Raw genomic sequence first — 15,822 nt, 5'->3', positions numbered from 1 at the left:
CCTGACTCCTTTATACACAGTCATCCAGCATTCTCATGCAAATAAATGAATGAAATACAGTAAGCTTCATCTTATAACTCTGATCTCATTATAAAACTCTAAAATGAGAAGGAGAATTCAGTGAAAACTAGTTATTAATAGTCACAAAGTTACACAACTGGGTAGAAAATATTCAGGGCCTAGAAAGAGACTCATAATTCCTCTTTATTTGGAGACCATGGTCATGAATATATATTTATATTTATATAAATACATAATATATTAGATATTAGATAGTTAATTCCAACATACTCAGTCTAAGATGCTTCTTTAAAACAATGCACAATTAATAATTTCCTTAACTATCTAAATGAGTAAACTGATTTTAAATTAAATCAATATAAAGAGCACTTGTAGGATTTTAGAACATTTTCTGACATAATTCAGCATTAGCCATTCTTAGAGAATTAAGGGCAAAACAGGAGCAAAAAGCAGTTTTGGGAAACAAACACTTTATTCAGGATACATATGAATAAATATACCCTGTGTAATCTCAAGAACAAGTCTACTTCCTTCTGCTGTGAGTGTATTCCTGAAAGAAATCCACAATAATTGTCAAAACAAGCACCTGCTTTAGACATGACAGACCCATTGTGTGGCACTGAAGGCTGTGGAGGAACAAAACTTCTTGTAGAAAATATCTGGCTACATTTCTGTGGAAGAATGAAATCCAACTAAATCACAGGTGAAGAGTTATGGCTCAAAAAGGGACCTGGAAGGAATCTTCTTAACATAATGCAAGACAGGTAACCTACCTCATACTAGTGAAAACTGAGAAAGGAAGTCAACCCCAGCTGCCCAGATTTGCTGTAACCAACCCAAGAAGCAATGAACCTGGATGTCCTGCCTGGTCAAACTTGAGCTCATTATCAGCTGAGAACTGCTGCCTACTACTGACCCAGGGATACTGCTGTAGTCATAACTTTAAAAACTAAATTTACATTACTGGCACCACTCTCAAATTTGCATGTATTACAAATGCCATTATCCATTAACAGTGACATTTTATATGTCTTTAAACATTGGCAATTTTGAAAGCGATTTTATAAATATTACCTCATGGCCTTTGAAGTGGGAATTTTTATTCTCTCCTTATAGATAAAGAAACTGAGGCTCAAATGATTTAAATGATATTCCTTAATGTAACCTGATAAGAAGTTGCTCTCAAATTCAGGTTATTTGACTCCAGGAACATGGATGTTGTTCTACACCAACTTTACAGTTTTTCCAGATCTGAATCTCACACAATTATGTTAATTCTCTAATTAGGGAGGTTACAAATCTACATATATTAAAAGAATAGAGCAGTCTAATTTTCAAGTCGAGGTGAACAAGCCCTCCTTTCCATTATTCACTTTTAATATTTTTATCAAAATTATTTGAAAATATACTAACCATGACAAATTAGATCCATCTCAGTCAGAACAAACTACACATGGCAAAAGTCAGTTCAGTAAGTGATAACCAGTACTTTTTGCATCAAATTCCACTCTCAAGGAGCAATAGCTTTGAGGAAAATGGAAAGAAGAGGGGGCACGAGGGTTTCTCTTTGATTACTGCCCCTTTTCATGAGATTAAGCTTGGCAATCGCTAATGAAAAGTACCTTGACTTACAAATTATACCCTACCCATCATTTCTAGAAGCATTTATTCTATATAAAACTCCACCTCACCTTCTTACCACGGGTTTTCTCTTGTAAAGCAAAATCAGTTGTGAGTTTGAAAAAGACAGTTACATTCCAGTTGGGATCTTGCTGCCACTGTTCGTGGAGAGTTTCATACTAAATGGCTGTTGTGGAGGCCAAGGGTTCCTTTTCAATAATCCCTCAAGTGGGAAAAACACATATATTAAAGTTGGCAGAAGGGAGACAATTTAGGAATCAGAAATTAAGGAACATATTTCATACCACAGGCATTTACGTAGGTCCTCTGAGTATCTTTTCAATATAATTCTTTCTTATGCTTTAATATAACAGGCAGAAACTCTTGTATCTCCTTGCAGTAGATTAGCATAAAAACAACTTATCAGATATAAAAGTATTTTGAAGTGTTTTTATCTGAATGCTTCATCAATACGAAGAAAATATATCACCCTCTTCGAACCTAAAATATGTCATCTGGAGAAACATAACAAAAACTGTAGGAGTTTTTTTGTCACACATGATAATGTGAACACCATTTATTTTTCATTCTCTGACAGTCTGTCCTTCCAAACTTTCCTATTGTGTTCTATTTTTAATCCATTAAGTCCCTGTGTATGCAGAGTTCCGTGAATTTTTTGTTTGCTTGCTTGCTTGTTTTTATGTGATGCTGACATTTGAGCCCAAGGCCTCACACATGCCAGATAAGCACTCTTCCACTGGCATATGCCCCCAACCCTTCGTGATGTTTCCTGAGAATACCAGTGAATACTACTACAATGTAGAAGCCAGACTGTCATTAAACAATTACATTGAGGACTGCAATAGTTGTCATGAAGGAAAAGGTCCCTTGAGCTATGAAAGGCAGAACAGGCATGTTGACCTAGTCTAAGAGGACAAGTGACGTTCCCTGAGGAAATAATGCGCTCCCTTCCCTATTTTTATAAAATCTCTCGTTTCTATTCCTTACAGTTCCTGCCATGCCCTTGCCCTCATCCTCTTCCAATCCTAACTTTATGCTATTGAAATCATTTTCACTTTTCTGAAATATTTATTTTCCTTTCTTGCCACATCTCTCACTCTATCTTGTTTTAAAACAAAGATTTTAGACTTAAGACTCAATTTGGCTTTTTAAATGCTGAAAGTTTGATGTATTCTTTGAGTATTCCTATCTGTTCTGGTCAAAAAGTGACTTAATATCACTGAAGAAAAAAGGAGAAAGGCAAATTAACAGATAAGAATGCATCAAGCAAAATATGTGGCAAAGAAAATGTAACCACCTCTCTTGACCTTGATTTCAAGCCTCCTTGAAGCATTCCACAGTCTTACTGCTTTCCACGTGTCAATATTCCCTTACATCTCTGAAAAATTTTAAATTTATCTCTGAAATGCAAACTTTCTCCCACAAAACTCAAAAAAAGTATATTGATTTTTTCAGAGAATCTAAGGTAGAATGACCTGATCTCAAAAGTCACAAAATGATAATAGCAATTTCAACTACAGCTAGAAAACTATGGAGATAAAGAATACCTAAAATAATATTTAGGTAAGTCTAAAGTCAAATGGTGCAGCATTTTTCTGTAAAAATATTTCTTTTTAAAATACAGATGTATGGTATCAAGACACAAAACTAAATGCTTATTTTATGAATTAAGTAATAAAACTAAATCACATTAATTGGGATTTTATTGTCACTATGGGCAATGATGGACAATATGTAAATTCAACTGGTAACAAGTTAATATTCCTGTCAGTATTACCTAGTCAGAGATATCCTATAACCTTTTGAAAGAATCAAACAAAGTATTATGCACATTGTTTCACTCCAACATCCAAACAGGAGTCTAACCCTCAAGTCCTTCAGAGCTTACTGATTTCCTACAGTTCCTACACTCAAGGTTTCCTGAAGTATAGAATCTGAATTTCTCTAACAATTAATCCAATGATCTCTGATAAATGTAGACAATGACCTTACCACCACTGCACATTCTATTTGACTTTTACATATGTTGAAAGCACATGTCACACAGCGCAGTGATCTGAATTCAATACCCATAGGTTCTCAGAATGAATAGCATGAGGAAAAAAAAAAAAGAAGCATAGCTACTTTTTCTCCTAAGAATGTCACACTGTCATCAGTGTGTTGCCATTTTGTATTGCAACAGTGTAAAACACACATGCAAAATGTCCCCTACCATACAGAAAAGCCAAACAGAAAGTGTGAGTGTGTAGGTAAGTTGAGGAACAGTTTAGTATCCAAAATGAATCATTTTGAAAATGAATTTGAGAAGAAGCCATCTAATCTAGTTAAAACTGCAACAGCCTGGGACTGACATAGAAAGGACAGGGAAATAAAAGAACTAGAGAAGGAATAGAATTAGCCTATGTGAATATACATCCACAGACCTACCACACCTCGCTCTACAAGTTATCAGTCTGCTGGAGGATGCTCTTGAATAGTTTTTAGGTACCAACTTGAAGCTACATTCGCAAATAATTACAACAGGTTTGTCCTTGAATTGCCAGTTCTTTAATGAACTGAGAAAATAGGGTAGGCTCCTAATATCTACAACCGTTTTCTGTGTTTTCCTGGGACACAAGTCACACATACAAACATTTAACTATAAAAGTACACACAAATCAGTCAATCAGGAAGGGCTTACAGGGCATATGACAATAACATGCAAAATGCAATGGAGCTGAGTCAAAAAGTCACATGCTCGATTGCATAAGAAAATAATGGAAGCATTAAAAGAACAGATAGTCCTTTTGTAATTATCTCTAGCCTCCAACACAACAGAATAGGCATGACAAAACATCTGCGCAATGAATAAGTTTAATAAAATGCAGAAAATGAGGAAATCAAACTGGTTATGGTTTTTTAGTTATCTGACTCTCTATTTACCATGTCCCTGTGCTGCTTTCTGGCAACAGCAGGAAATCCCAAATTCCAGATACTTACTCACCAGATTACCTATTACAACATACCCTCTGCTAGTCCTGTGCTTTATCGAACAGCTCTATTAACTTCTATACATGTGAGATACAATAATAATTACTGATAGTTAAGGCTTGTAAAGCAGTATCTTTTACCCTACAACAGCTACCATACGCCCAGCAGTCTTTGAATGTAATCTAATTTTTTAAAAGCTGTAACTCTGCATTATCCCCAAACTAAAATGAATAAAAAGTACTGTTTTTCAGTCATGCTAAATGATGGTGCTTCTTACACATTAATCATGCTGACAGTTCACATAACGAGAAAGAATACAGAAATGAGGCTTAGCAATTTAGAACTATATTGCCAATATTTCAGATCAAAACCAAATCTTGACTACCTCACTATGACATTTAAAGGTCTAACACATCTCTCTTCAACAGTTTCTCACTGAAATAAGAGGCAACTCAATCATTTTAGACATAAAGTAGGCAAAGTACTTGATTTCATAATTGGCTATGCATTAGCACTTTGCATTTCATATATACTAAATGGCTGGGTTTTACTTGTTAGCTATATATGAGAAAAATGTCTTACTTAACCTTCTCTCTTCCCATGCTCTCCCAATGTAACACTATTCACTGGAACATGACATCACAAAGACACATGGGCAATTTTGCACTCCGTGTGTTTAGGTCCAGCTGGGAAAGTAAGATCTGTGGGACAAAGGACAATACACAGTGGAAGCACAGAAAAAAGAGGCAAATACCACTCTGCACACACTCAGAGGGAGGCAGAAGACACACACCAATGGAAGTGAGGAAGGAGGCCAGTGAAAAGCACTTCTAGGAGTTGAAGCTTAGGAGACAGAAAAAAAGGAGATACAGAGCAGAGCTGAACAGGATATGGGGAGAAAACTGTGGCACAGGCAGGAGGCTATAAAAAGGCATTATTAAAAAACAAAGTTAAAAAGAATGAGAAAAATGTATGGTAGGTTTTGAGCTTTGTTTGGGGGTTTTTTTTTTTTTGGTGGGGGGGTATAGACTTGGGTGTACACACAAGAGTACTTGAGAACACAAATTGAGGTTTGTCTGCTAAGTGCCTAATGAACCCTGACTCATAGCAGACATTCAACGTTACCAAACCCCACTTCCCCTCCACTTGACACTGACTTCTTGCACTTACAGAAGCCTCACCCCAAAACTCATCCTAAGAACTGCTGCTTACTTAAAAACTTTAAAACCAATCTGGCCACAGTCTTCCATTGTTCTCACAAACCTTTATGCCCATGAACCTACATATTCTCTTCCATTCAAGACTTTTGCTCTACCTATAAAGACCACCCTGACACCATTCTCTAGAGTGTCCCACAGGGACACTATTATTATAAAGAAAGCAAGTAAATATAAACTTAGAACTGTGATTGTGCTATAATGAGTTAGTTACAGGGAAGGCCTATTAGTATGATTGGAAAAAAACTATCTGAGGAGTGACATTTATGGTAAAACATGGAAGAGAAGATCAGCTTGACATGGAAAGAAAAAGGAGGGTGTTCCAGACACAGGGAAAAACAAAGGTCCTTAGCACAAAGATTCAGATGAGAAAGATCCTGGCTTTCTCTAGGTAAACAAAGGTGGCCACCATGTCTGAAATTCAGTAGGCAAGGAAGGAATTAGAGTAAAATTAGGCTAGAGCAAATGGCAGGGGCCATAAGACACCACACTTTGTGAGCCATGATAAGGACTTTGGAATTATTGCAAATTGAAGTGCAACTTCATGGAAAGGTTTTAAGCAAGAAGGCAGCATGGTCAAATTTGTGTTGTTAAAAGATGACCGTGGCTGTGACATGAATGGTACAAATGGTACAGGAGGCTGAATGGGCATGGTGTTATCTATAGGGAAGTTTCTGACACTGTTTAGCACAGAGTCGGATACATGGTAAATGTTCCCAAAATAGACGATCATTTATTAATCAGCCAACAACTCTCGGACCTGGAAGAAACAGCCACAAATTAGTTTTAGAATGATTAGTCTGGCAATGCATTTCAGACTATAGTGAATCTGCAAGGAAGGGAGGGCATTGGTCATAGACTAAATATTTGAGCCAATGAACAATATGTGACACTTGGCAATGCTTCTGAAAAGTTGAAAGTCATAGGCTTTCCATATTCCAAAACATGATGCAGAACAGGGTTCTTAATTATGCAAAAAAGGACTAAATTGCTCCTTGTAAGCTGTTCCTTGAGTTTAATGAGAGTCTTTTGTTTGTTTATCTTATGTCTGGCCAATTGTGTGTGTGTGTGTGTGTGTGTGTGTGTGTGTGTATGCAAAGCATGTTCAGAGATGCTGAAGACTGATGGTCAATCAAGAAAAAACCCACACTGAAATTGTTAAGAGCTGGGAAGTGAGCCAGTGTGCAATCACTATAGGAACTGCTTAAACAAAATTCCTTGTTGCCACTCTGGTAATGAGCACTACCAGAGCACTACTCAAAGGATGCCACTTTGCATAGTTTAGTCCTCTCTGATGCAAAATATGTCTCTTCTGAAATCAGTCGGAATTGTTTTTAAAAGGGGTGTCAATAAAGTTAAGCACAACCTATGCACTGATGACAAGAACAATAAAATAAATAATGGTCCTTATGCCGTAAAGCAGCCCATTAGAAGAGATGGAGGTACACTAGGAAAGATACAGTTCTGACTTTCCACTGTTTTTTTTTTAAATCTGGTTTTTATGAAATCATAGAGGAATGAGGGATCAAAAAAAAAATCAAGGAATGTCTAGCAATATATTTTCCTCAGAAGTAATGAAGAAGAGATAGAAATTTTCTGAAAATAAAATGTAGCTTTTTAAAAACTGAGATTACTTAGCACATAAATTCACATTCTTTTGCTCTGCAAATGCGTTCTTGGAACAATGAAACTCTACACACAGTAATATCAACTTATTATTCTAGTTCCTATGGAAACATGCATTCTACTTACTGAGGCCAATCAATATGGACACAGTGCAAGGCAAATACACTTAGGAAGAAATCACATAATTTATCTCTCTCATAAAATGTTCTCTTAGCTATCAGGAATAATAGCAAAGAGGGCCCAAAAGTCACTGTGGAATGTTCTCTGAAGTTAATAACTACTAGTACCACATGGAAAACAAAAGCAAAAACATAATCCTACATTTTTGTTCCCTCTATTTGGAATTTCTCATGTGTAAACAAGCATCGAATACAGAAAGATGAAGGCTGAGAAAAAACTGGACCAAACTTCTATTTAAAAGAAAGTAAAGAGAAAAATGTACATACACTGAACACTGCCTTGTTCATTAAATCTCAGTACCCAAAATGAATACAAATCTCATAAATAAGATCATAAAAATAATACATGCAGTACTTTTTATAAGATTGTTTGTTTTGAAGAACTTGAGACCTGAAGAGAAAACAAGACAAAAGTATGCTAAAAGCAATCCTCTACATACAATGCTGAGTTATCTTAAAGGGAAAAATGAATCTTAATTCATATCACAAGAATTTCTGTGCATTTCTGTTGTGCTATGTTACTAAGACAGTCATTGGGAACCATAAAAAAGAGAAGATACCACTCTAGCAAAATGAACTGCATGTAATATAATTTATAAGCAATGCATGTTACTGAACTGGCATTACAAGATAAAGTGAAAAAATAGGCCAAATGAATGAACAATGCAGACATGTGTGCTAAGATTTCAGAAGAGAAATCAGGCCTAGTAGGTACAACTTTTCACAGATGGGAGTTTGGATTGCCAATGGAAAGAAAAAAAAAGTGAATGCAATTTTGAAGGGCAAGCAAATAATGATGGGTGGAGCCAAGAAGGGAAATGCCCCATTAATGAGTAAAATCTTACTGTGGAGTGAGTGGAATGTTTTAGAACTGGAGAGAAGTGATCGTTCCAACACACTATGAAGTTGTATTATGTGAATTTCACCTCAATCAATACTTTTTTAATGTTGATGACAATGATAAGTATTGTTTTGAACTGCAAAATAATGGAAATGTCCAAACACCCACCAATGCAGAAATTAGATATAAGAATGTTAGAAATTCCCTATGATGAAAAAAACTATACCTTCTCCAAATATAGGAGAATATTTAAGGACATGAAAATATGTTTATGATATATTATAAAAAAATTTTTAAAGCAAATCCTGAAACAGCTTACCATATCAGGGTTATTTTAAAGACAGCTGGTATTATGTACTCAACCATGTTAAATAGGTATTACGAGTGTGTCAGGATCGTGAGTGATTTACATTTTTTTCTTCTGCACTCTAGCACTTGAGCCATGCCTCCAACCTGTGACCTATTTTTCACTACAAACACCTAAAAAGTTATTTTTAAGATGATTTTTATTGAGTGTATTTTCATGTAGAACAAAGTGTTATTAACTGCTACAAATGCAGAATTTTATAAGATGATTCATTATATTTTTCTAGATAAAGCCTGGTATATGGTAACAGTTTCACACAGAATATGCTACTTTTAAGTAGCAACTTAAAACATTTGGTGGAATCAAACAGGCTTTAGGTGAGTAGCTTACTCCAAGGCACATTTAAATCATCAATGATTTTCTTCTGCCTTTTTTTGTTTTTCAGTCTCAGGGTATTTATTCTTAACTCTGCCCCAGAGAGACAGTGTGTTTGCCTGTTTTCTTATAATTTCCTTTCAAATATCAACAATTTCCATGTATTTCATGGTGTTCCCCTTTTTCTTCTGGTTTAAAATATTTGTTTTTCTTTGAAGGTGTTGCCACAGGGACAATGAGCTTACCTTCTCATTTCCTCATTCTTAATAATCCCCTTGCATTTGGTTAACTTTTAGCACTACAATCATCAACTCCAGCTGATTTTACCTCTCCTCATTATTACCAAGGTGGGACAAAAATAAAGGCAATCAAGTGAAAAGCCCTTGTTTCAGATTTCCTCCATATTTCATGAAATCCATCAAACAAATGCTCAGATTATATTTCATAGTCAGATGAGCAAAAGCACACCTCTTCAGCTGTAACCCCTTTCCAAGCGCATTCATGGATGCCAAAATCAGAACCTACAGTTTGGGAGCTGCACACAGTTGCATCTTGTTTTGAGTTCTTGTTTGCAAACTGTCAGTAAGATCAGAATAAATTGCATGATATGCAGTCCAATATGTATATTCTTGAGCACATCTCAATGTATCCACCAAAAAATATTCATAGCTGCAGGTGTACAAAAAAAAGGCAGAATTATGGCTTGATTTGCCTTGATAAGCATGGCAATTTTCAGTACACTTTTCATAAAGTGCTAATCAATTTCAGCTCAAAATAGATTGAAACACCCAACAGATTGCTGCCATAGTCCACAAATGTTTGTCATTCGTAAACTGTGGCAATAATGTGAATTCTGAGGAGGGAAACTGCAACTGAACTATACCTTGCAAAAATTCCTTTCATTTGCCTTGGAAGAACCCCTGAAAAAATGTTAAGAATTATTTTGAAACCCACATGTCTGAAATTTCCGTTTTTTTCCTGTTACATCTGAGATTACTGTTTGCCACATAGTAATTTTACATAACTATTATACACAGATTATACTTAGGAGTTGGGAAATCAGAGATCACATCTGTATTGTTCAATATTCCTTTAAGATATAAATACAGACTTCATCTCTATCACATACAACTTGGAACTGAATCAGACTATCTTAACCAATATATTTAACCATTAATAGTAGTCCCATTTTTTTGAAGATGTTTTGTCAATATTCTAGTCCCGCCACTGTTGCTATTTCACGAACACTTAGAGGTGCTAATATTCCCATTAATGCACCTTTTTCATTAACAGTGCTCTTGCCATATGAGTCACTCATCTGCCCAGGATATGTTGCCAAACACAAGTGCCAAAACATTGCTGAGGGCTGTCATACTCCTACACAGGGAGCCTCTGCTCAAAACCAAGCATAGACTTTCCTTTTTGTAAGTGTGAGCAACAATTGGTAACGACATTTAGATTTGGGTATAGAATATGCTCAATGGAAAGTAGGAAATTAAATGAGAATAGATAACATTTCAAATTTTCACACCTTCTTCATCTAAACTACAAAAGTGAAAATACACTTTTTTAGGATAAAAACTACACAATTTGACTTTAGAAAAAAGCAAGTACTTAAAAGTTGTGACTTTAAGCAACTTCTGTGATCACCATCTGCTAAAAAAATTTATTGCCAAAATGAGAAGCATAGAGTGTAGTAGACAGACTCTATAGGCAGAAAGCCTAGCTCTTATGTTGAATCTGCCATTTAGCATTGACCTTGAACTGACCTGCTCTGTCTCAGTTTCCTCATTTATAAAAAGGGGAGTCTACGCATAAGTAACTCAGGACTGCCCTGATGACCAAATGAAATAACATGTGCAAAGTTCTCTGTAAAGTAGGTCCTAGTAGTCTAAATAAATCTCAGCTGTCTTTGTGCCAGCATTTCAAAGAGCAGTTCTAGGCCCATAGCATGACAATTAATGCTCTCATCCAGCGTCATATGACTTGACAAAAAAGTGCTTATTTCCAGGTCCGGGTCCTCTGGTGTCACATATATTAACCTATTTTCCAAAAGAAAAGTCCACACTGCATAAGCTGGAAACCCATTTGGCCCCATTAAACTAAGGATGAGAAGTATGTGAAAGTGTGCTCACAACTCTCGCTCACAAATGGAAAACTGTCAGCTAGGGCTTCTTCCAGACCTAATATAGACACAGCTGGATTCACTGATAAACAGTTTCCATGGTCATCTATCACCTATTCATGTCTGGGAATTAAGCTAGATAATCAACTCTGCTCAGCTGTTAGATTTTCAGGAGCCACGGAAGAAAATGTTCATAGCTCTGACCTGAAAAAATTGAATTTTATGTTGTTTCAGGAGAGGAAATTCGTATTATTCACCTAACTAAAAACTAAAAACATAAATATTCAAGGAAAAATTTTAATGTACTTAAAATACAATAAGAAACATATACTTCACATGATCATAAATGATTACTAGAGTCCAAATGGAAATGGCTGACTGCCTGAGACAAAAGTGATTTGCAATATCCACACCAAACATCCTCACCTCTTCCTTCTTCCCCTTCAGAATATTTATATTTGGCCATTGTTATGGAGCAAATCCATGTACAAAAGCAGTTAAAACAGAAACATATTTATGTGAATGAAGGACATTAAAATGTACATATGTATTTTAGAAGTTTTTTATTTTCCTAAGATCACAAAGAACCATTTGCTAGTTTTCCTATGACATTCCATGAGATTTTACACATTTGTGCTAATTCAAAATGCCAAAACAGCAGCACAAACAGCTTCTGAGTTGAAAGACGACCATGTTCACTTTTCAATGGACAATTTAAATACAAGTCAGAGGAAGGGTGCAAACTCCACAAACCTTGTTTTTCAAGTGGCTTTCATTCTGCCAATACTATTTTTCTCTTACTATTGAATTTGTCCTTACTCAGGGACAAACTTTTGGAACTTCTATTAAGATATTAAGTCGAAAATTAGGTTCTGTAAGAAGTTACATTTCTTAAAATGCTTTGCACAGAACAGATATTACATGAGCACTTGTGAACTCATTTGAGTAAACAAACTTAAATACAAAGGACGTTTGTTTTAAACATTGGTTTTAAAAGTGAAGAACGTATTATGTGAGATGCCTTTCTAACATTTTTTATCATTACTATACACAGGCATGGGTATACCAATTCAGAAATGGACAAGAAACAAGAGACTATAAAAGGAGAGAAATAAGTAGGGGTTATGCTCATATTAAAGTTAATCTTAACTTTGTAAAAATGAGTATTGTGTATTTTATAAAATTATAGTAATGAAGTAACACAAGTACATAATTATACAAACACATATACTCTAGAAAATATTACTAAATTTGTTTCACCAGTAACATGTGTTCAAAAGATTATGAGACTATATAAAACAGAAAAATCTTTCTTCACTCACAAACCAAATCCATGTAATTATTTCATATGCTATTAAGATTTATTGGCTACAATTCTATTTTTAGCAACCTAACCAACATATCATTAGAACATACATCCATTGTTTGGTGGTATACATGATGAAAGTTGCACGTAACCTGAATAATCAGGCTATTTTGTAACCTCGCATGCTTCGGTTTTGAGTTTTAACTAATGTTTATAAAGAGAAAAAATGTAAAGCCAATGTTAAGTACATTCATTATACTTGCAAAGAGTTTACCCTGTGAGATTCAATATATTTATCTTAGACAAGCCTTTGAATTTTCCAAAGCCTTGTTATTTACATCTATAAAATGGAAATGATGATGCCATTCTCTGACACAAATTAATTGGAAGGGAGGGAATCCACTAACACCCAGATAGTAGGAAGTCGTGCAGGAATACAGACAGACCCCTATGGAGAACTGTCACCTTATAGAGTTTCATGCTTCGCTCATTTTTGAAAAGGCACAACTATAGAATGAGTAGCATGGTTTTAGGTGCTAACCAAGCATTGGGGTGAAGAGGAAGGTTTGACCACAAGTGGGACTGGGGAAGAGGGGACGTTTCATTAAAGCTCAGGAGTAACTTGAAAAATAATGCTTATAAAATAACAATAAAAGAAGAGTAAGTTAAATATTGAATATGACATAATTAGCAGATGAGCGCAAGTTGTATGTGCATGTGAACAAAGCCCAGTCATGCATACAAACAGAGGAAGATAGGTAATTTATTAGAAGGCTAAATTGTGCAGATTTTCCTTTTCTCATTTCTGAATTGTTGGCATAATATTTTGTGCTATGCATTTTAAATGAAAATTATGACAGCCTCGACAAAGGAATTGTAAGAATTAATTATTGTGTTAAATGTTCTTTGCAACAAATGGCATGTTTAAAGATAAGCAATTTATCTACTCACCAAAGGCAAATAACAATTTACTTTAGGCTGATTTCGTTTATGCACACTGATGTCCACTTAAACAACATTACAAGGTTTGCAGTATCATAAGGGGAGGATTTAAAAGCCTTGTCGATTTGTTGTTTCATGTTTATTTCATTGCATATTCATAAAAGTAGTAATGAGTTATTGCTACAATAATCTTGTTTTAATTTATATAAATTTCATATTTCTCTTGTTAACATTTGCTCTCACTTTCTACAACAGCTATTACAAATCTTGCCACACTCTTCAAACATTTAAGTCCATCCCCTCCTACCTCTCTCACAGCCAAAGCAATACTGAAGACTATCAGCACATTGGTATGCCCGTGGCTTCCCTAAGCCCAATTCAAAAGGGCACGATGACAAGGACCAAGGTACACAGCACACACAATGAGTTATGTACAGGAGAGGAACCCTGACCAGGGAACCCAAACTTTTTATAATCAGCAAGAAGTATGTCTGCCTTTGCTCCAGATGTAGGCACACACTATTTCTGTCCCTCCAGGCTCTGCACAGTTCAGGCATCCCTGAAAAGACAGTGTGGAACAAAGGCAGTCAGTGCCTCTGTTTGCAAGGCAGGCAGAAATACAGACTATGTCGAACTATCTCTTTACATATGGTTGCATTCTTATTTTTGAAAAGGTAAAACATGAGAATAAAAAACATGGGTCTCAGTGCTAACCAGGCATCAGCAGTGAGGGAAAAGTCTGACTGCAAATGGAACTGAGAGGCAGGAGATGGGACTTCAGTGTATCCTGATTTGGTGATAGGTATACAAATCTATGAAAATATCAAAACTCACGTAACTATACATCCCCCTAAAACAGCAAATTTCACTATAAAGTCACTTCTAAACTTAAAAATAGCACAAGACAATGAGTGAAAAAATCAGACAAATTAGAAGTTAATCAAAATTTAAAAATTTTATATAACCAAGGCAGTGAAAGACAACATATAAAATGAATTTAGAAAGAAAATATTTGTAAATCATATATACAGAAAGGGTTTAGTATCCAAAACACATTTTTAAAAACTACAACTTGATCACAAAAGACATACTCAATCAAAAAAGCAAGTTAGAGGATTGGCTAGACATTTCTTCAAAGACAGATAGACAACAAATACATGAAAAGATGCTCTATGTCATTAATCATTAGAGAAATGCAAAAAGCCACAATGAGACACCACTTCACCCTCAACAGAAAGGCTGTTATAAAAACAACAACTGAAAATAAACAGGAACTAAAGGGGTTTCACTGGGGCATTTCTATACTTGTATAGACTGAATTTTGATCAGATTAATCCCCTCTATTGTGCTCTCCATCCCCCAACCCCCACTCCCATCTTTAACAGTTTTTGGTAGGTGTCTTTATGCCATCCTCATACATAGACACAATGTACTTCAATATTATTCACCCCCCTCATTCTCATTCCCTCTTATCCCCCTCTGAAAAAACAGAAGTAGGGATTACCAAAACAGGAAGAAACTGTCACCCTAGTACTCTACTAGAGTCAAGACATAAAATATTGTAACTACTGTGTAAAGTTTGGCAGATCCTCAAAAACGTAAACATAAAATTACCATATGATCCAGCAATTCCACCCCTCTTATACATAGAAAAGAAAAACTGAAAAGGGATTCAAACAAATACGTGTACACGGATGGTTATACTAGCATTATTCACAATAGTAACTGGGAGAAATACCCCTGGTGTCCAAAGTTAAATTTACAGACCAATTGCAGTATACACACAAAGGAATATTATTCAACTATAAAAATGAAGTTCTGATACACACCACAAGACACAGAACCTTGAAAACATTATGGTAAGTGAAATAAACCAGACCAAAGAGAACAAATACTGTGTGATTCTTCTCATATAAAATATGTAGAATAGCAGATTAATGGAGACAGAGAAGGTAAGAGGTTACTGGAGTCCAGGGAAGGAGAAACTGGGGAGCACTTGGTAGCTACATAGCTTCCATTTAGGTCAATGACAAAGTCCCAGAGCTAGACAATGACTGCTGCACAACACTGGTACTATCCTAATGTCACTGAATTGTACCCTTAAAATGATTAAAATGGTAATATTATGTTTTATATACTTTACCACAATAAGAGAAATTTAACAATAAATAAAAATGAAAAATATCCTTAAACCCAGATTCCTATACAGGATAAATTTTTTGACTCTTCTCTCTCTTTTATAGAAAAAAAAATTTTGAAAAGGAGGTCTTCT

At 35.4% G+C, this 15,822-nt stretch overlaps 1 protein-coding gene across 7 annotated transcripts in view; it reads right to left on the bottom strand.

The window, feature by feature from the left end:
• The window catches only part of Prkd1 (protein kinase D1), a 317,831-nt gene that overhangs the window by 255,377 nt on the left and 46,632 nt on the right, over positions 1-15,822 (bottom strand). For 2 of the 7 annotated variants that reach the window (XM_074068228.1, XM_074068230.1), the window contains exon 1: positions 5,215-15,822. This exon is cut by the window's right edge and continues 18,375 nt beyond it. The exons of the other annotated variants lie outside the window; for them this stretch is intronic. The gene's annotated coding sequence lies outside the window, so the exon portion shown is untranslated. The remainder of the gene's footprint in view (positions 1-5,214) is intronic. 7 annotated transcript variants of the gene reach the window in all.

This window comes from Castor canadensis, chromosome 3, assembly GCF_047511655.1.
Source record: "Castor canadensis chromosome 3, mCasCan1.hap1v2, whole genome shotgun sequence".
Taxonomy (NCBI): domain Eukaryota; kingdom Metazoa; phylum Chordata; class Mammalia; order Rodentia; family Castoridae; genus Castor; species Castor canadensis.
The sequence above is the reverse complement of the archived record's forward strand: the minus strand, read 5'-3'. Positions and strand labels throughout refer to the sequence as shown.